This window comes from Bos grunniens, chromosome 7 (assembly GCF_055505025.1).
Source record: "Bos grunniens cultivar Pamir isolate PY7600 chromosome 7, Bosgru_T2T1.0, whole genome shotgun sequence".
In the NCBI taxonomy this organism is placed as follows: domain Eukaryota; kingdom Metazoa; phylum Chordata; class Mammalia; order Artiodactyla; family Bovidae; genus Bos; species Bos grunniens.
The window spans coordinates 27,927,312-27,949,614 of record NC_141171.1 but is presented as its reverse complement, the minus strand read 5'-3'; the positions used below and the strand labels follow the sequence as shown (position 1 = coordinate 27,949,614).

Sequence of the window (22,303 nt, the reverse complement as noted above, 5' to 3'; positions counted from 1 at the left end):
ATCTAATGAGGAAGAGGGCATGTAGTCGGCGAAAAAGAATCAGAGAAATATTTTGCAACCTCTAGTACTTTAAGAATAATCTTATCAAATACTTAGCTGTCACTTCAGAAATCAGAAAACAACATCCAGAAGCAATTGGTGGTTAATTAGAGAAGGTTAATTTGAGAGGAGGAGGAGACTGGCCCAAAGTCCAAGATATGTGTCCAACAGGGTCAAATCAAGACTTGGTAAAATCTCTCAAGAAGAAGTAGAGGGCAACTGAAAAGCAAAAGGGCAGTCAGAGGAACATCCAGAGTAACAGGGAGGAACTTTTGTACCAGGGACTTCCCAGGTCATGGGAAAGAGAGAAAAGAGGTGCTGTAAGACAAGAAACAAGAAATGCCAAATCTAGTTGTAAGAAATATTTTAGCCATAATAGCAATGGAAGGAAAGATGACTCGGAACTAGCATTTTTTGGATTAGGTGCCAGTGGACCGTGATGAAGAATACAATGACTGCTAGTACACCTTGGTATTACCGTCCTGATTCAGGCTAATGAGTCAGCAGTTCACCCACTGATACTTTTGTGACACTACTGCAAATGTCAACACAATGAAAAAAATAAATAATGCTTTAGTATTATTATGAAAAAAAGCTTTGATCTCCCAGATCTCCTAGAAAGGTCTCTCTGGGGACTCCCAGGAGTCTGCAGATCTAACTTAGAGAACTGCTTCTTGTATTTTATGATTCATATGATAATCACCTTTTCAATATTCATTCAAAAGTGAGGTTTCTCACCCTCCCATGACCATGCTGTATCATGGGGGTGAAAATGTTAAGGCAAAGGGCCTGGTCAGTTCAGTTCAGTCATTCAGTCATGTCTGACTCTTTGTGACCCCATGGACTGCAGCACATCAGGCTTCCCTGTCCATCACCAACTCCCAGAGTTACTCAAACTCATGTCCATAGAGTTGGAAATTCCATCCAACCATCTCACCCTCTCTCATCCCCTTCTGTTCCCACCTTCAATCTTTCCAAACATCAGGGTATTTTCCAATGAGTCAGTTCTTCGCATCACGTGGCCAAAGTATTGGAGGTTCGGCTTCAACATCAGTCCTTCCAGTGAATGTTCAGGACTGATTTCCTTTAGGATGGACTGGTTGGATCTCCTTGCAGTCCAAGGAACTCTCAGAGTCTTCTCCAACACCACAATTCAAAAGCATCAATTCTTCAGTGCTCAGCTTTCTATATAGTCCCAACTCTCACATCCATACATAACTACTGGAAAAATCATAGCTTTGACTAGATGGACCTTTGTTGGCAAAGTATTGTCTCTGCTTTTTAATATGCTGTCTAGGTTGGTCATAGCTTTTCTTCCAAGGAGCAAGCATCTTTTAATTTCATGGCTGCAGTCACCATCCATAGTGATTTTGGAGCCTAAGAAAATAAAGTCTGTCACTGTTTCCATTGTTTCCACGTCTATTTGCCATGAAGTGATGGGACCAGATGCCATGATCTTCGTTTTCTGAATATTGAGCTTTAAGCAAACTTTTTCACTCTCCTCTTTCACTTTCATCAAGAGGCTTTTTAGTTCTTCTTCACTTTCTGCTATAAGGGTGGTGTCATCTGCGTATCTGAGGTTATTGATATTTCTCCCAGCAATCCTGATTCCAGCTTGTGCTTCATCCAGCCCAGCGTTTCTCATGATGTACTCTGCATATAACTTAAATAAGCAGGGTGACAATATACAGCCTTGACAGACTCCTTTCCCAATTTGAAACCAGTGTGTTGTTCCACATTCAGTTCTAACTGTTGGTTCTTGACCTGCATACAGGTTTCTCAGGAGGTAGATAAACTAGTCTGGTATTCCCATCTCTTAAAGAATTTTCCACAGTTTGTTGTGATCCACATGGTCAAAGGCTTTGGCTCAGTCAATAAAGTAGGAATAGATGTTTTTCTGGAACTCTCTTGCTTTTTTGATGATCCAATGGATGTTGGCAATTTGATCTCTGGTTCCTCTGCCTTTTCTAAATCCAGCTTGAGCATCTGAAAGTTCTCAGTTCACATACTGTTGAAGTCTGTCTTGGAGAATTTTGAGCATTACTTTGGTAGCATGTGTGATGAGTGCAATTGTGCGGTAGTTTGAGTATTCTTTGGCATTGCCTTTCTTTGGGATTGGAATGAAAACTGACCTTTTCCAGTCCGGTAGCACTGATAAACACTGATAAATGCTGGTTTAGTGCTTTCTGAATCTCACAGATTTAAGGCTTTCATGAGTGACTTCAAGGATTCTTTGGAGATCCCACTCCCTATAGCTAGGGACTGTTCACTTAGAGTTCCCTTGACAAGCTGGATACGTCTCTATTCTAAAAGTGACATCTTCCTTCTGAAATCTCTAAGATTCCAGCTAACATCAGCTTCTCTCTGTCCAGGCTATTTATTCTAGAATTTTGTGACATTTCAGTCTGTTCTGTGTCCTAAGGGATTTGTCTTCAGTTCTGAAAATTTTCTCAAATAGCCAACTGAAAGATTTCTGAGTTACAATGGTGTAGTTGCTTAGTTAACCACTGTCCATAATACCAGTTAATCATAAACTACCTGAAAACATCATTATGCTAAATGAGATAATTATTTAATCACTGTAAATAGTCTTATGCTATGCTATGCTAAGTCACTTCAGTCATGTCCGATTCTGTGCAACCCCATAGACAGCACCAGGCTCCCCCGTCCCTGGAATTCTCCTGGCAAGAACACTGGAATGGGTTGCCATTTCCTTCTCCAGCACCCTTAAATTAACTGTGTTTATATGCTACCTTTGACCCTGTCATACAATACTGTCAGTTATTTTGCCTATTTTTATAATCAATAGAATTTACTATGAACAAATTCACCACAAGATAACCAAAACCATTTTTTAGAATGATCAGAATAAAGTGTTTGAGCACTGTCTATATTTTGTTATTAACATAGCATACTTACATTTGCATGTATACAAACATAAACATATATTTTCACAAAACTGTATTTATAACTATGCATATACATATATATTATTTTATATAATTATAGATTTTAGCATTGAAACTCCCAACAAAGGTCCATCTAGTAAAGGCTATGGTTTTTCCAGTAGTCATGTATGGATGTGAGAGTTTGACTATAAAGAAAGCTGAGCACCAAAGAATTGATGCTTTTGAACTGCGGTGTTGGAGAAGACTCTTGAGAGTCCCTTGGACTGCAAGGAGATCCGACCAGTCCATTCTGAAGGAGATCAGCCCTGGGTATTCATTGGAAGGACTGATATTGAAGCTGAAACTCCAATACTATGGCCACCTGCTGTGGAGAGCTGACTCATTTGAGAAGACCCTGATGCTAGGAAAGATTGAGGGCAGGAGGAGAAGGGGACGACAGAGGATGAGATGGTTGGATGGACTCGATGGACATGAGTTTGGGCAGGCTCCGAGAGTTGCTGATGGACAGGGAGGCCTGGTGTGCTGCAGTTCATGGGGTCACAAAGTGTCGGACACGACTGAGTGACTGAAATGAATTGAACTGATATAATTATAGATTTTAGGATTGAAACTCTAAAAGTTTTAGCTATTTTCATGAAGTTTTCTTAGAAAAAGTTACCTCTATATTGAACTTACTCAAATAAATATTTCAGTAAGATATATGAAGACAGTGATTTCATATTTCAACTGGTTCATCCAATAATATATATCCACTGAAGTTTAGCAATATTATAAGAAGAGTCTCATCTTTCATAACATTCCTAAATCTCAATAAAGTATTTTAAATAAATTTACTTTAATTAATACAAGTAACTCTTTATTAAATTTAATTTAAATGCTTATTTAAGACTTAATTTAAGGTGCTGCTCTCTAAATTGTGTAGCCTGACCATACAAATGGTCTCAATGCCAGAAATGATTGTACTTTAAAATCCTCAGGGGAAAAAACAGATAAAAAGAAAAATGGATCAGCACATACTTCGTAACTAAACCATTATTTACTTACTAGGTTTAGTACACAAGAGGGATATTGTCAGAGCACTCACTGCTGTGATAAAATTAAATCATGTCAGCATTTTTCACACCCAACAAAAGAAATATGTAATAAATAGAGAATTGTGCTTCCTTTTAAAGGAGAAAAAATCACCTTCTCAGCTCAATAGCCTACTGTAATCTGGTGATTAAATTCCAAGGATGAGTGATCTTGAGCTGCCATAAAAATACAAAGTGTATCCATATATTGGATTTTATTAATCTCCTGATTTTGACTGCCTTGGTTTCATTCTTGGAATAAACTAGAAAAGTCCATTTATGCTTACATTCTAAAGCATAATCACTATGATTAAAAAGTTGTGGTAACTTATGATCTGTAAAACTAGTAAATTATATCCAGCCTGTAAGTAGAACTAATTATAAAGCTGTTGCTTGATTAAGGTGTTTATACTAAAGAGTATTATAGGGATTAGTCCAAAGCTTTACATCCTGCAGCACAGAATTAATATGCAGGATTTAAACACTCAAATTAATTCAGGTGCAGCAAACAATTATATGAAATAGGAACACTCGACTGAGCTAATGACCACACCAGTCCACCAAGCTAATTTATAATCATGTAATATTGACCTCTCTGCGTGTTCACACAAGGACTGTTCTCATGCTAATTTCTGCCTGCAAACCACTGTCATAGCCTTGTGTCTAATCATCACAGTGATTAGTCCCAGGCTGGAAGCACTAGTATCTAATATTATTGTAAATTTTGTCATAATGAAACAACTCATATTGCAAGAAGTTAACTGGAAATGATAAACTATGTCATCATCACTAACAAGAAGAAGCATTTAGTAAGAATTTACTATGAGCGTTTCTAGTCTCCAGAGAACAGTCTAGCTGTACTCCGCATCTGACCTCTGTGCATTTATCAGCTAATTGGAATAAATACATTGAAGGAGAGAGAGAGTCTAGGTCAAAATGATAGCTAGTCCGGCTTATGGTTTAAGACTCCTATATATAAGCTAGTCAAACCACATCTTAGTCCAGGATTTATTTTAAATAAATAAATGCAGTCTAGATCCCCTGGGGCTTATTCATTCAAAATGTTCAGCAAACAATTAAGTTCTGCCTTGTGCATTTTAGACAGTTTTTAAAAAAGAAAAATTGCTAATGCAGTCTTTGCTCTGAGGAGTTAAGGAACATGCACTTTAACAGGAAATTGATTGTATACTGATTTGAAAATATTAACATAAGAGAGGCACAAAGAAATATGTGAGCTCACACAGAGGAAAGCTGTCTTACACAAAGCATTAGGCCAAGAGCCCAAAGATAGGAGTCAGATAGAGTCTAGCTTGTCTTACTAGCAGTGTGGGTTTAGACACCTGCTTTCCTGTACCTGTGCCTCACTGAAATAAATGTTTTATTTTAAACAGATCTAAAAGAGATGTTGATTTGGGATGAAAGCTAGTATCTTGTATGCATATTAAGACTCATTCTTGCTGTCATTGGGTATCCCACCAAAGACAGGAATGGCAAAGTGATCAGTAAAGACAGACTACTTGTCTTATTTCCTAACATTTCTTTCTTACATATTTAAGTATTTATTTATTTATCTACTCATTTGTTTATTCATTTATGGCTGCTTGGGCCAGAAACTTTGAGAGATGGTAATACAGCAAGAATGAAATATTTATCTTCTCCCAATGGAGAGTTTTTAATTGCTAGACCTTCATTCTTTTCAAGGAAGAGTAAACACTGTTGCAAAAACTCAGAGGCTGTTTCTGATGAGTCATTAAAGTTCTGTGTAATGGGTCATATCAAAGTAACAAAATTAGAAGTTTGAGGAGGTTGCCCTCAAGGGAGAGTTGAAGTATATCTGAAAATATGTTGAAGGGAAGCAGCAGAAATGAAAGATTCTCAGTCCAGGGTTCTAATGCCTGGCCCTGGATATGGTGGCTTTTAAATGCTGAGGCCCCTAGTAAACCCAGGAACACCGTGGGACCTAAAATCTGACTTCAGTTGGCTGAGAGACAACTCCTTTCAGAGCAGTGATACCAGAGGTGCACTGACCGTAACACAAACAGGGGCTAATCTTTAAGAACTCTTAGTAAGTACCTCCTAGCGGTAAAATATCGGGATGTTTCCACTGTCCTCCTCCCCGCAGTTTCCGTTGTGTTGGATGCCTTTGCAGTGACTGAAATCATATTTTCAGGAGGTAATACTAAAAAACAACAGTTGTTCCCTGAAGAGGAGAGAACTGTAAAATTAATAAGTTGGTTTCTGCCATATATCAGAATCAGTCATAGATATACATATGTCCCCTCCCTCTTGAACCTCCCTCCCCCTCCCACCCCATCCCAACCCAACCCTCTAGGTTGTCACAGAACACCGGTTTCAGCTCCGTGAGTCATACAGAAAATTTCCACTGGCGATCTATTTTTACATATGGTGATGTACATGTTGATGTATGGCAGAAATCAATACAATATTGTAAAGTGATTATCCTACAATTAAAAATAAATAATTTTTTAAATCTTAAAAAAAAAAAAAAGCTAATAAGTGGAACAGACACTATTAACAGTTTTCACCAAAATGTGCACTGAAGAATTCTAGGGTTCTTAAATATTCTTTGAAAACAAATTATTAAATCAAATAATTCTGGGAAAACTGTATAAGTGAGCTACCTCCTCAAAGAATAACATAGCACATTAAACTATTAAATGTTTCAAGGAGTTTTGACCTAAGAATTCCATTTAGCTTTGTTAACACAAACTTTTCAAATTTACTTACTCACAAAATTCTGTTTTGAAAATTTTTGAAATATTAACTAACTTTTTTAAGGATACTAGTAGTTTTTAAACTACTTTTTAGGAAACACTGGTGTACGTGAATGGCTCTACAACTATTGCAAAGAGGAAATTGTAATAAAAAAAACATAAGGAGATGTTTAACAAATCACCTACATTAAAGTGACTTGAAAACAAGTGATAGCTTTATAAATATTAGGTATCCTTATATAAAGAAATGTTGTAAACAATTTGGGGAGTAATTTGGAAATGCAACTTTTTCTCCTAATGGAATTTCTTTTTACACTAATAAACATAGATGGGTAATCCTAGATGGACTACAGGATTCCATACCATATCAAATTATATGGCATTTTTTAAGATACAAGTATTAACAACTGATTTAACTTATTTCCCCCTGTAAAATGGATTCTCTGAGCAATTGTGTCTCAATTGATTGCTGTTTTAAGATGAATGCTCCTAGTTTGCCAGGATATTGTCTGTAAACAACTGTTTGATTTGGGCATACTTAGCAAAAGATCCAGAGAAGGCAGTGGCACCCCTCTCCAGTACTCTTGCCTGGAAAAATCCCATGGATGGAGGAGCCTGGTAGGCTGCAGTCCATGGGGTCACCAAGAGTCAGACATGACTGAGCGACTTCCTTTTCACTTTTCACTTTCATGCATTGGAGAAGGAAATGGCAACCCACTCCAGTGTTCTCGCCTGGAGAATCCCAGGGACGGGGGAGCCTGGTGGGCTGCCGTCTCTGGGGTCGCACAGAGTTGGACACGACTGAAGTGACTTAGCAGCAGCAGCAAAAGATCAAATCTGTAGGTGAGATAAGCAAAGTTGGCTATATATCAAGTAGATACAATCTGTGTGAAAGGTAATAAATTTAAAGGTGGAAGAGTAGGATAAAACATTTGAATGAAGATAAAATAAGTGGCAAACTTCAGCAACATTCTTATGGAACTAGTCAAACTGTTTAGAAATATAAACAGTGACTAGGGCATCTAGATATGAGGGGAACAGGGATTGGTACAAATTCAAAAATATTTCCAGATAAACAATTTAGCAATTACAGGCAACTTCATATATTTTTCAAAGCTGCTCTCAAGAGAGAACTCAGTATGAAAAAAATACCAATTTCTTTTGCTTAGGCCTCTTATCATTCTCCTTTTGTTTGCTTATATCAGATACTTCCCTAGCCAAAGATGATAAATTATGGAATCATCCTGATTGGCATGCTAAGGTACATATCTGGTGGGGTTGTTGACTTTCATAAAAGTCTGGAAAAGTCAGTCAATTTACATTTGAATTGATTTTCATAATCTTTGTCCAAGAGATTTAGAATTTATTGTGAAGGATTCACAAATTTATGGAAACTTGATAAGTACAGAAGTTTGAAATTTACAATTAGGGGCCTGCAGACCAACATTCATCACATGTTATATCCTTAGAAAATGGATTAATTCAGATCCTGTGTGTTTTCTCCTTTTTGTGTGTTTTCTTAACAATTTTTGGATTATGCTGGTCATTGCTTTTGATAACTTTATTTTATGCTTGTAAACTAGTGTATTACTGGAATGTCTATAATGTCCATTACATACTTAATTTTTGAATATGCCAAAGATATTCAAAATGAAATGTATAGATCGAAAAAATAATTGTTGATAAAAATGAACAAAAATTAAAATATGGTAGGAAAGGTTGAAGATGGTGGCATAGGAAGATCCCAAACTTACCTCCACCAATAGACACAAGAAATCTACAACTACATATGAAATAATTCCTTTTGAAAGGAACCCGAAAAGTGGATAATCAAAATCTTCACAACAAAAGGGGAAAAGACAACGTCAAGATAGGTAAGAAAAGTAGAGATGATCCCTCTAAGGAAAAACCACAGGCTGACCACAAGAATCCATTATCAGGAAGGATCACAAAGGTAGTTATTTTCCCTGAATCACTTGAGCTCAGCATTTGAGCTCCATATCAGGCACCTCAGCCTTTAGGTCCTCACACCATGTATAAAAGTAAACTCAAAATGGATTAAAGACCTAAATGTAAGATCTGAAATCATAAAACTCCTAAAAAACACCACAGGCAGAACAGTCCTTGATATAAATCATAGAAATACCTTTTCTTGGAACAGTGTCCTAAAGCAAAAGAAATGAAAGCAAAAATAAACAAACGGGACTTAATTAAATTTAAATGTTTTTGCAGAGTGAAGGAATCCATGGGACAAGACCAAAAGACAGCCTACTGTATAGGAGAATACATTTGCAAATGATATAATCTGTAAGGAGTTAATATACAAAATAGATAAACAGCTCATACAATTCAATGTCAAAAAAAAAAAAAACACCCACAAAGAATTCAATTAAAAACTCAGTTGAGGACCTGGAGAGACATTTTTTCCAAAAAGATACACAGATGACCAACAGATACATGAAAAGATCCTCAACATCACTAATCAGAGAAATGCAAATCAAAATCACAAAGAGATATAACCTCATACTTGTCAAATGGCTATTATCAAAAAGTCTACAAATAATAAATGTTAGCAAGGATGTGCAGGAAAGGAAACCCCAGTACACTGATGGTGGGATTGCGAATTTGTGCAGCCACTTTGGAAAACAATATGCAGGGGCCTCAAAAAATTCAAAATACAACTACCACATGATCCAGTGATTCCACTCCCAGGCACATATCTGAAAATGAAAACAGCAATTTGAAGAGACACATGCACCCCAATGCTCAGAGTAGCATTTACAATAAACCAAGACATGTAAGCAGCAGCTAAGGGCTCATCAACAGATGAATGGATAAGGGTGTGTATGTATGTATGGAATATTGCTTAGCTATAAAAAAGAATGAAATTCTTTCTGAAAAAATGCAGACAGACATAGAGAGTATTACACTTAGTGAAACAAATCAGACAAACACTTTATCACTTATATGTGGAATATAAAATATAAAACAAACAAATGTATAACAAAACAGAAAGAGTCATAGATATAGAGAACAAACGTGGTGACCAGTGGGGAGAGGGAAGAGGGGATGGTTGAGATAGGGGTAACGGAATGAGACACACAAACTGGTATGTACAAAATAAATAAGCAACAGTGATATATTATACAGCATAAGGGAATATAGCTTGTATTTCTTGTAATATTAACTCTTAATAATTTTAAATGGAATATAACCTATAAATATATTGAATCACTATGCTGTATACCTGAAACATAATATTGTAAATCAACTATATGGACACCTTATCTTTGACAAAGGAGGCAAGAATATACAATGGAGAAAAGACAATCTCTTTAACAAGGTGTGTGGGGAAAACTGGCCAACCACTTGTAAAAGAATGAAACCAGAGCACTTTCTAACACCATACACAAAAATAAACTCAAAATGGATTAAAGATCTCAACGTAAGACCAGAAACTATAAAACTCCTAGAGGAGAACATAGGCAAAACACTCTCCGACATACATCACAGCAGGATCCTCTATGACCCACCTCCCAGAATATTGGAAATAAAAGCAAAAATAAACAAATGGGACCTAATTAAACTTAAAAGCTTCTGCACATCAAAAGAAACTATCAGCAAGGTGAAAAGGCAGCCTTCAGAATGGGAGAAAATAATAGCAAATGAAGCAACTGACAAACAACTAATCTCAAAAATATACAAGCAACTCCTACAGCTCAATTCCAGAAAAATAAATGACCCAATCAAAAAATGGGCCAAAGAACTAAACAGACATTTCTCCAGAGAAGACATACAGATGGCTAACAAACACATGAAAAGATGCTCAACATCACTCATTATCAGAGAAATGCAAATCAAAACCACAATGAGGTACCATTTCACGCCAGTCAGAATGGCTGTGATCCAAAAGTCTACAAGCAATAAATGCTGGAGAGGGTGTGGAGAAAAGGGAACCCTCTTACACTGTTGGTGGGAATGCAAACTAGTATAGCCACTATGGAGAACAGTGTGGAGGGTCCTTAAAAAACTGGAAATAGAACTGCCTTATGACCCAGCAATCCCACTGCTGGGCATACACACTGAGGAAACCAGAATTGAAAGAGACATGTGTACCCCACTGTTCATCGCAGCACTGTTTACAATAGCCAGGACATGGAAGCAACCTAGATGTCCATCAGCAGATGAATGGATAAGAAAGCTGTGGTACATATACACAATGGAGTATGACTCAGCCATTAAAAAGAATACATTTGAATCAGTTCTAATGAGGTGGATGAAACTGGAGCCTATTATACAGAGTGAAGTAAGCCAGAAAGAAAAACACCAATACAGTATACTAACGCATATATATGGAATTTAGAAAGATGGTAATGATAACCCTGTACGCGAGACAGCAAAAGAGACACAAATGTGTAGAACAGTCTTTTGGACTCTGTGGGAGAAGGCGAGGGTGGGATGATTTGAGAGAATATTATTGAAACACGTATATTATCATATGTGAAACAGATTGCCAGTCCAGGTTCAATGCAGGATACAGGATGCTTGGAGCTGCTCTGGGATGACCCAGAGGGATGGTATGAGGAGGAAGGTGGGAGGGGTGTTCAGGATGGGGAACACGTGTACACCCGTGGTGGATTCATGTTGATGTATGGCAAAACCAATACAATATTGTAAAGTAATTAGCCTCCAATTAAAATAAATAAATTTATATTTAAAAAAAGAAAGAAAGGAGCAAAGCTTCAGCAGCTTGGCTCTACCGAGCTAACCTTGCACTGTACAACAGCCAATAAACCTCTTTGCTTCAATTAAAAAAATAATTAAAAATAAAAAAGGGTTATAATCAATAGAACTTCATAATAAGCTTCTACTAAAAAAAAAAAAATACACAGCTCTCCTATACCCAATGACAATTACTGTTATTGTTAGTGAACTATCAAAGGAAAGAAGCAAGGAAGGAAGGAAGGAAAGGAGGAAGGGAGAGAAAAAGGGAGGAAGGGAGAGAAAAAGGGAGGAAGGATGGGAGGAAGGAAGGGACGGAGGGAATCAGAAAGGAAGAAGGGGAGAGGAAAGTATTGGGACCACTTCCAGAAAAAATGTTATTTGAAAAGATTCCAGAAGAAATATTGGAAAATTGGGGTAGCCACCCAGTCATTTAGACCAGTCAATTCTAATAAGTAGTAGAATAATAAGTGCCAAAATTGGGGTATTTCTCCATGTGCTGGGATATCAGTTTTACTCACACTACCCTTCAGACAAGTCCAGAAAAATGCAAATTCTTTATAATCTCTTAAATAACATGATTACCCATTATGAATCCCCATAGTCTAGGATGAATCCCCATACTCTAGATAGAAGAAAAGCTGTTATTGAAATCCATGATTTAAAAATTATGCTAAAAAAACCCTTACCCAATACAATAACTTAGTCATTACCAATAATATTCAGTTGGTTTATGTTTTTAAAAGCATCAGTATTTAAGTCACATGTTTTTATGTAGAGATTGGATGAGGCCTAGTGTAACTAAGGCAGTGTCAGGAGGAGATCCTTGCACACAAATTGCACCCCTGCGCTATCATGGGTTCCTACGCTCTGTGGCAATGAGCCTTGTCCACTGAGTTGCTGCTTGACCTGCTGACATTTAAACCTAACTTCCCTTCCCCCTTCTCTCTTCCCTACTCTCCCTCCTTTCATCTTCTTCTTCATCTTCCTCTCTCTCTCTCTCCCTCTCTGGTCAGCTCTCTGGTACTGGCATCATTCTGGCTCTCACAAGTGCCATGTCTTCTGGGGAACTCCAGGTCTGGAAGTGGACCCACTCCCAGCTATTGTGGGAGTGTATCCCCAGGCCTTGAGCTCCTGTCCCCAAGTAGTCCACAATGCAGCTTACTTCCAGCTGCACTGCATGTGTGCACGCTCAGTCCCTGTCTTGTCCAACTCTGCGCAACCCCATGGACTGTAGCCCACCAGTCTCCTCTGTCCATGGGATTTTCCAGGCAAGAGTACTGGAGTGGGTTGCCATTTCCTACTTCAGGGGATCTTCCAGATCCAAGGATTGAACCCATTTCTCTTGTGTCTCTTGCCTTGGCAGGAGGATTCCAGCTGCAGTAAAATCCTTTAAGGGTTTAACTGAAGTTCTGAGTCCTTCCCGTGATGCACAGGATCTAAGAGCTACACAGAACACTAAACTCTAGTCTTCCATCTACCATGCTACCATTATATGCCACTGAGTACACGTGACAGGAGGTAAAAAAGGAAATAGTGGCAGATTTGTGGGTTTTTTTTTGGGGGGGAGGGGGTTCCAAAATCACTGATGACAGTGACTGCAGCTATGCAATTAAAAGACGCTTGATCCTTGAAAGAAAAGATATGGCAAAGCTAGATAGCATATTAAAAAGCAGAGATTTTATTTTACTGACAAAGTTCCATCTAGCCAAAGCTATGGTTTTTCCAGTAGTTATGTCTGGATGTGAGAGTTGGACCATATAGAAGGCTGAGCGTCAAATAATTGATGCTTTTGAACTGTGGTGCTGAAGAAGACTCTTGCGAGTCCCTTGGATAGGAAGAAGATCAAACCAGATAATCCTAAAGGAAATCAACCCTGAATATTCACTGCAAGGACTAATCCTGAAGTTCCAATACTTTGGCCTCCTGATGTGAAGAACTGACTCATTGGAAAAGACCCTGATTCTGGGAAACACTGAGTGCAGGAGGAGAAGTGGATGACAGAGCATGAGATGGTCAGATGATCACCGACTCAGTGGACATGAGTTTGATCAAACTCTGAAAGGTAGTGAAGGACAGGGAAGCCTGGCATGCTGCAGTCCATCTGATTGCAGAGTCAGACATGACTTAGCGACTGAACAACAACCCTTGACAGTGTCACTTCCCAGACAGGCACAGGCGAGAAGCAGCCTGAGAGCTCCTTCCATGTTTTTAACCATGAAATAGACAAACCCTCTTTCTCTAGGCGTTCCCTCTAACACTCCCATCTCCGATTGGGCAGGTGGTATACATGTAGTCTTCATCTTCTGCTTCCATCTATCCCCCAATATTACCTAAGTATCTCAGGACCAAAACATGAGGTATCCACGTGTTTTCCTACCTTACATATAACTTACAGTTCTCCTGGCATGGTAACTGACATGATAATGGAGGAAATATAGGGATTTAGGGGGGAAAAAAAAAAAACATTCTGAAAAGTTTGGTTTCCCAGACTATACTGACTATACCAGACCATACCATACAACACTGTCCTATAAATCCTATTTTGAATGTCTGAAGCAAAATATTATCTTTCTTTCTCTCTACACTTCACCTGTAACAAGCCTAATCTATCACTTTCACCTGTCTTCAAGTGATCAATAACTGTGGCTCAGGGAGAATGTCATGTGCACGAAAACAAGATGCAAAACAAACTGTGTTAATAATCTCAGACTTCTCTCCATTTTAAGGCTTGCATTCCTCTGATAGAGCGAAGAGAAAGCAAGAGTGTAAACAAAGTCCTGTGGAGCTCTCCCCATCTGTTCTTTTTCTGGTGGCTTCTTACTCTTTTCCCCTTTTCCAGTGTAACTGGGAATAGTTACACTGCTGTGAGGTGATAACTCAATATTAACCTTAAAGCGATGGTGACAGAGGTGATCCTGGTAGAAACATCTTTGCTCAGAAGCTCTGACCATATTTCACTTTGTGTGCTCTTAGATTTTTGTTCTGAGCTGACCTTCAAGTACCAGTCTGCAAACAGAAAAATAAAGGCAAGAGAACTATATGCTGAAACTACCAAAGGCAACTGACTGCAGAGATGCACAAAAAATGCCATCTAGTAGGAGACAACGACCTTAAGAATACATTAATGAACAAATAACCTCCAATAACTCTGGCCAAAAGGTTATTTATAGTCATCTTTGACTATATACATATACTTCTCTGGCTATCTGTGCTTCTCGGGTTTTCTTACTTTACTATTATTATCCAGAAAGTGGGAGTGTGAATGGATGAGACAGAGCAAAAGATAATCAGATAATAACAGAATGGTCATTCTTGGGATTTTCTCTCTTGTGAACCTCTCTTGAATTCATTCTTTATCTATGAAAAGGTCTTCTCTGGGCAATTTCTTTCTTTCTTTTCTTTTTTTACTTTGCAGCCACACCACACAGCATGTGGGATCTTAGTTCTCCTGCCAGAGAGTGAACTTGGGACCCCTACAGTGAAAGCAGAGTCTCAACCATTGGATCACTAGGGAAGTCCTGGCAGTTTCTGCATATAAATGTTCGAAACTCTGTTAGGTGTTATACGCGGAACCGAGATGAACAAATCAGACTATCTTGCTTTAAGGATCCTGCAACCTATTGGGTTGGACCATCAGGCACATAAATATCTAAAAACAAAGCAGGGACATGGAAGAAGTACACAAAAACATGAGAGCAGAGAGGAAGGTGAGATTAAATTTTAACTACAGAAGCTAGACTAGATTTCATAGATAAAATCACCTCCAGCTAAGCTTTGAGCAGGTGGAGGACTTCAATAAACAGAAAGAAGAATATATTAGATTTAAAAAAAAAGTTAGCAAATCTATAGTTGGATATTTCGTGGTAGGAGTATTTAAATGAAATTAGGAGTAACTCTGTGTAGTATGTGGAAGGCACAGGAGGAAACGGGGAACAGGAAGTTTAAAACCAGGAAAATAGTTTGAGTTAAATCAAGAGGTACTTAAGCATTTAATAAAACAATTTGAACTTTATTGTGCACAGCACTGGGAGGGTAGCAGATTATTGAGCAAAAGAATTGCTTGATCTCAAAGCAAGGATATGAATACAGGTCAATACAACTGTTTTGTTTTGTTTTTTTAATGAGGAAAATATAAATAGTATGGCTAAGACAAAAAAATATGTTCTCCTTCTGCTTACATGAGTTTTTATTCTTTCTCCTGAGTTGGACACAATGTCTGTAAAGAATAAGTAAACAGTTTTCAGAGAGTATCATTGATGCTTTTTACGGAGTAGTCTTTAAAATGAGAACCCTTGATTTCTAACCTAGCATTGAAAGGTTACCTAGCAAAAAAGCATATACAAAACAGTTTTCTGGCAAAAGATTTTCCTATGCTAATAACTTGTTTGTAATTTTGGAAGAAGACTCCAGGATCTAACTCATCAAGTACAATTTCCATGAACTTATCATTCTTATGGAATTTCATCCCTGGAAGTTGGAAGTTAGGAATGGAAGGTGAGAGAAAAATAATCGACTTGAAAATTAAGACACTTGGCCAAGTGCTAGGCCCCGCAGGCCCTGACTGTTGCCTTAAAATAAAATGATTCCTCTATCACCTCTTCTACCTGACAAACTGGCAAGAACTTATTCATGATTCTTTCCTATTAAAGAACAGAGCAGGCACCCCTGGGGCACACAGGCTAGCAACAGTGGGAGCAGCTCGGGATGGGATCTGGAGACGACAAGGACTCTTAGGTGTGCAATCTCCCACTTGAAAGGTCTTGAAAATAGGATTGGAGAAGGAAATAGCAACCCACTCCAGTGTTCTTGCCTGGAGAATCCCAGGGACGGGGGAGCGTGGTGGGCTGCCGTCTATGGGGTCGCACAGAGTCAGACACGACTGAAACGACTTAGCAGCAGCAGCAGCAGCAGAGAATAGGATGACTTCATGGCAGGAACTCACCTGCATCTCTCATATGCTGAATTTCTTAAGCTAGAGCAGATATTTCTTAAAGTTTGCGTGTACTAATAGCTGTTCATTTCCCTGAGATGGGCTAATTTGCTTCTTATTTGAGACATTATTCTTTCTTAGAGCTATACTGATTGCTAATGATGTAATAGGAAGAGACTCTCAAACAATATGCATTTACACATGGTAAGTATTAACTTGGGAAAGATTCTTTACTGATTTCTGCAAAACCTTATTGAGCTCCCTCTGTTTGGATAGTTGATCACATTTCTGTAGAAGTTTTAATTTTATCATGGGTTTTCTCTCCTTTGCTTTACCTCCCTAACAATATAACTTGAGAAGGGAAGGTGCTATAGCCTCCAATTCACTCTGCTTGGTATGCTGGAGCCAAGTGCTTAACTTCTCTGAAATCACACAATAATAGAGCCATACAAAAGACTTAAGTCTTTTAACTCTAATCTGTCTTTGCTCATTGGATGATATGCGAGTAGCTGCATTAGAATCCTTCAGATGTTATCATGTGAATAGTTTTCAAAGTGTATAGACCTACCCTTTTCTGTCTGCTTTTTCTCTTTCCTGGTGTGTTGGTCTGAGCTTGAAATGCAGCCTTTCCATTCAGGACTAAAATAAGTGTCTTTCCTTTAAGTCTCTGACTTTGAGTATTAAGCTATACTCTCCTACTCCTGTATTTATCAGATAGGTAAGATAGAAAAGCCATTTGAATGATGTGTTTTCTGGAGAATTATTTCTTTGCAGTGATTTTCCACATCATTTTCCCTAAGGGACTGATAAAGATCACAAATAAACCTGACTGTGCTTTGTATTAGGCATTAGTTATTGTTTTAGATGTTTTCCCTGGCTCCTGCAGACGCTAATCAAACATCTCTCAAAGGAAAAAGTATGCTCCTCATTTGTCACCTGAGAATGTTATGAAAGGCTCACCCTTTCAGCAGATGGGATGGTCTTTCCTCAATTATTCCATTCTTCTAAAATGTCTATATTTGTCTACTATTACTGTATTTATTGAGATAATTAACATGTTCTATAGCAAATGTGCATAATTTACTACTTCCAGGATTAAGTTAGACAATAATATTTACTTTGGGTTGGACTAACACCTGAATCTTGGAAAGTTTTAAATTTATTCAGATAATTTGGGGCTAGAAAATTGGGATAACTCTATTTTATCCCAACCTTTTATTTTATCCCAACCCATCTTGTGCAGCTTGGTTTAAAATGAAGTTAGTGAATATTAAAAAATAAAAGAGTAAACTTTTTATGACTTACAAGGGCAATAAAAGTGCTTGTTGGAATGTGTGGCTTATGAACTAGGCACAGTACAAAGTAACATAGGTATTTACATATAAAATACATACAATAAACTTGAATATATAACAATCTTGAAATCTATGACCATAGATTACCAGTTTAAATAAGATGAGGAAAAGAAAAAGAAAAGGAAAGCAACCTAATCACATATTCTCTCTGTTCTGTTTCCATGTCTTTTCTTTGGCTTTTCTTGTCTCCTCAATTAATTCTCCATCTGCACTGGGTATTAAAGAAATATTGTATTGATACAGTGTTAAACAGCTGTTAGGTCCTATATTTTTATGTTTCTTGTGCTGGATTTGATGTCTGTAAGTCTAATTATTTCTAAAGTAGAAACACTTATTGGTACAATGACATTTTAACTACCATAATGATTCACCCCTTAGCCAGCAGCTTGGACTATACTCACTATTGGGAGCTATTTAACCTGCTAAATAACCTTGTATAAATCCAGACTTGCTGTCCCAGGTAAGCTTCCAAGAATGATTTCTGTAGTCAGAAACTATACTAAAACTCAGAGAGGGAAATGCTATTTCTTTAAAATCACTTATCACACAATGAAATTATTTTTTAACTAATGCACATCTCTTCCTACTAGAATGTAAGCTCTATGAGAGCATCGAAAACTCTGCCTGCCACAGGAGATATTTATCAATATCTGTTGAGTGAGAGAATGAATGAATGAGCAAGAACAGAGCAAAGTTAGCAATTTGTCTGGATACTTTCAGTCAACATAGAAGAATGAATGGAAAAGAGACACATAACTGTTTAGATGAATTACTCATTACTATTTATCAATTCCCTTTGATAATATTTTATTCCAATGGTTATAATTTTTCTTCAATAATTTACACCATTTTTTATTTCTAGTTGTTCTAGAATTTTTACTTTATGTTTCTGTTATTTTTTAATAGTGTTACTTCATTTAACCTTTAAATATTCTAAATAAAAATGCTTTAAATCTTTGTGTGACTCTTTTTTATCGGTAACTTTACATGGAGTTAACTTATGCCCTAATTGTTATTTATTTTTCTTTCTTAGCATTACATGATTTAATTGATTTTGGAATTTTAACTTATAGTTTATTCTGAGAGGAAATTTTTATTTTTATCTTTTTCTGGGTTTTATTGTTGTGTCTTGGATGATGTTTTTTTCTAATCTTTTTAAACTTGATAAGGCTTATTTTCCAGCATAGCATATAGTCTAGAGAATGGCTAGGGTACACTTGATATGACATGTATTCTGCTGTTATTGGAATGGATCAGTCTATAGATGTCAAACAAGTCAAGTTGGTGATAATGTATTCAAGCCTTCTATATGTTTGCTGATTGCCTAATTATTCTTTTCATGACTGAGAATAGGTATTGGAATCTCTAATATTGTTGAATAGTCTATTTCTCCTTTGAGCTATTTCACTTTTTGCTTCATGTATTATGGGGCTCTGGTTCTGCATGTGTACAATTTGTAATTGCTATATCTTCCTGATATGTTGATCCTCTTATTATTAAGAAATGACTTTATTTCAAGTAATATTTCTTATCTCAAAACCTTTTTCTAATATTAATATATCCAGTATAGCTATTACAAGGACCTGACCAACCTTACAAAATACATTTTTAAGAAAATATTTTAACAGAGCTTAAGCAAAATATTTTGTTCCACTCTTGTTCTGGTGTTCTTTATATGAAGGTATCTTCAAACACTTGATCACTAAATTGATTTGGGAATCTAAAAGAAAGAATTGTATACTCCATATTTATCATACTTTGATACACAGATGTATAGTAATATGTGTAAATAATTATCCTTTTCATGTGAAATATTTCTGAAGATCATCTGAAATATTCCCCTCTGTTGAAACACTACTCTCTGAAATCAATTACTGATTTATTTATTTATTCACTACTCTCTGAAATCAATTACTAATTTATTTATTCATGAAAATAGTCTAATATATACTCTTAAAATGGTTAGAAATAAAATTTAATGCACTTTTACATTCAAATTCATAAACATTTACTCAACTATATAGGAACATTACATAGAAAGCACATAACTTTAAATACGCTTTTTGGCATAGTCTATAAACTCAGCCTTGAGATCAAATTGCCAATATCCACTGGATCATGGAAAAAGCAAGAGAGTTCCAGAAAAACATCTATTTCTGCTTTATTGACTATGCCAAAGCCTTTGACTGTGTGGATCACAATAAACTGGAAAATTCTGAAAGAAATGGGAATACCAGACCACCTGCTCTGCCTCTTGAGAAATCTGTATGCAGGTCAGGAATCAACAGTTAGAACTGGACATGGAACAACAGGCTGGTTCCAAATAGGAAAAGGAGCTCGTTAAGGCTGTATATTGTCACCCTGCTTATTTTAGTTATATGCAGAGTACATCATGAGAAACGCTGGACTGGAAGAAACACAAGCTGAAATCAAGATTGCTGGGAGAAACACCAATAACCTCAGATATGCAGATGACACCACCCTTATGGCAGAAAGTGAAGAGGAACTAAAAAGCCTCTTGATGAAAGTGAAAGTGGAGAGTGAAAAAGTTGGCTTAAAGCTCAACATTCAGAAAATGAAGATCATGGCATCTGGTCCCATCACTTCATGGGAAATAGATGGGGAAACAGTGGAAACAGTGTCAGACTTTATTTTTCTGGGCTCCAAAATCACTGCAGATGGTGACTGCAGCCATGAAATTAAAAGACACTTACTCCTTGGAAGGAAAGTTATGACCAACCTAGACAGCATATTGAAAAGCAGAGACATTACTTTGCCAACAAAGGTTCGTCTAGTCAAGGCTTTTCCTGTGGTCATGTATGGATGTGACAGTTGGACTGTGAAGAAAGCTGACTGCCAAAGAACTGATGCTTTTGAACTGTGGTGTTGGAGAAGACTCTTGAGAGCCCCTTGGACTGCAAGGAGATCCAACCAGTCCATTCTGAAGGAGATCAGCCCTGGGATTTCTTTGGAAGGAATGATGCTAAAGCTGAAACTCCAGTACTTTGGCCACCTTATGCGAAGAGTTGACTCATTGGAAAAGACTCTGATGCTGGGAGGGAATGGGGGCAGGAGGAGAAGGGGACGACAGAGGATGAGATGGCTGGATGGCATCACTGACTCGATGGACGTGATTCTGGGTGAACTCTGGGAGTTGGTGATGGACAGGGAGGCCTGGTGTGCTGTGATTCATGGGGTTGCAAAGAGTCAGACATGACTGAGCAACTGAACTGAACTGATGAACTCAGCACAATGACTATTTTGGTAAAAAAATTTAAATACATAGAGACCAGCAGATTTTATTTCCAGATAATCAACTAATCGGTCAGGTCCTTGACGAAAAAGTATAATAAACTGCATAGCAAATATCAAATACACTATTTAATGTCACTTTCATTACTACTTTCAAGATAGATCTGTGCTAAACTACAATCAATATTAAGAGAGAATCTATTCTGTTTTTAACAATATTTGGAATGGGGGATATTACTTGCCAAAATAACATTTCATTGGCTTTGGATAAAATGACAGACACTGAGAATATTGCTCTTCTTTAAAAATATAACAAATATTTACTAAGTGGCTACTATGTTCAAGACCCTGTACATAGCACTGGATATATATATATATATACACACACACATATATATACATGCACGCTTTCAAAGTGCTTCCCCCTTTGTTTCTTCTTCTTTCTTCCTTTTTCATTTTCTTTTTTTCCCCCGCAGAGTAAGCTCCTATTGCAACTCCCTGCTTCAAAAATCCATTTAATATATAGTCCTCAGATAGAGAACGTATCAGATATTAAACTTATAAGAACAGATGCTACACTTGATCTTAGCCAAAAAGGCTGAGAAGAGCTTTCTATCTAGTTAGGCTATCTGCTATCGGAGAAGGCGATAGCAACCCACTCCAGTACTCTTGCCTGGAAAATCCCATGGACGGAGGAGCCTGGTGGGCTGCAGTCCATGGGGTCACAAAGAGTCAGACACGACTGAGCGACTTCACTTACACTTTTCACTTTCATGCATTGGAAAAGGAAATGGCAACCCACTCCAGTATTCTTGCCTGGAGAATCCCAGGGACGGGGGAGCCTGGTGGGCTGCCGTCTATGGGGTCGCACAGAGTCAGACATGACTGAAGCGACTTAGCAGTAGTAGCAGCAGCAAGCTACCTGCAGGTAAAACATGATGTGATAAGTGCTGTGACAAGAACACGCACAAGGAGGAACAGTCACCATTGGGAGTCTGAGAAGGCCTCCTGGATTACAAGTAATACAAGTAATGAATGGTAAATAGGAGTTCTTCAGCTAAAGAGGGAGAGATAGAAAAGATACCCCAGGCTGAAGTAGTAGTATGCATAAAATACTTTTAGGAGAAGATATTCTATTAAGAAAAAAAAATTTATTTTATTGTAGAGTGGCAAAATTGAAAGTACGGAGAGAGGTAATAAATATCCTACCACAAACTAGGTGAGAAGGAAGACAGCCTATTCTTAAGTAGCATGAAATGGACAAGAAGAGAAATGGATGAATTAAACA

At 37.5% G+C, this 22,303-nt stretch overlaps 1 long non-coding RNA gene and 1 pseudogene across 3 annotated transcripts in view; both read right to left on the bottom strand.

The window, feature by feature from the left end:
* The window catches only part of LOC147368966 (uncharacterized), a 224,740-nt gene that overhangs the window by 138,453 nt on the left and 63,984 nt on the right, over nucleotides 1-22,303 (bottom strand). The window lies entirely within an intron of this gene.
* Nucleotides 21,493-21,625, bottom strand: LOC147368967 (U2 spliceosomal RNA; annotated as a pseudogene).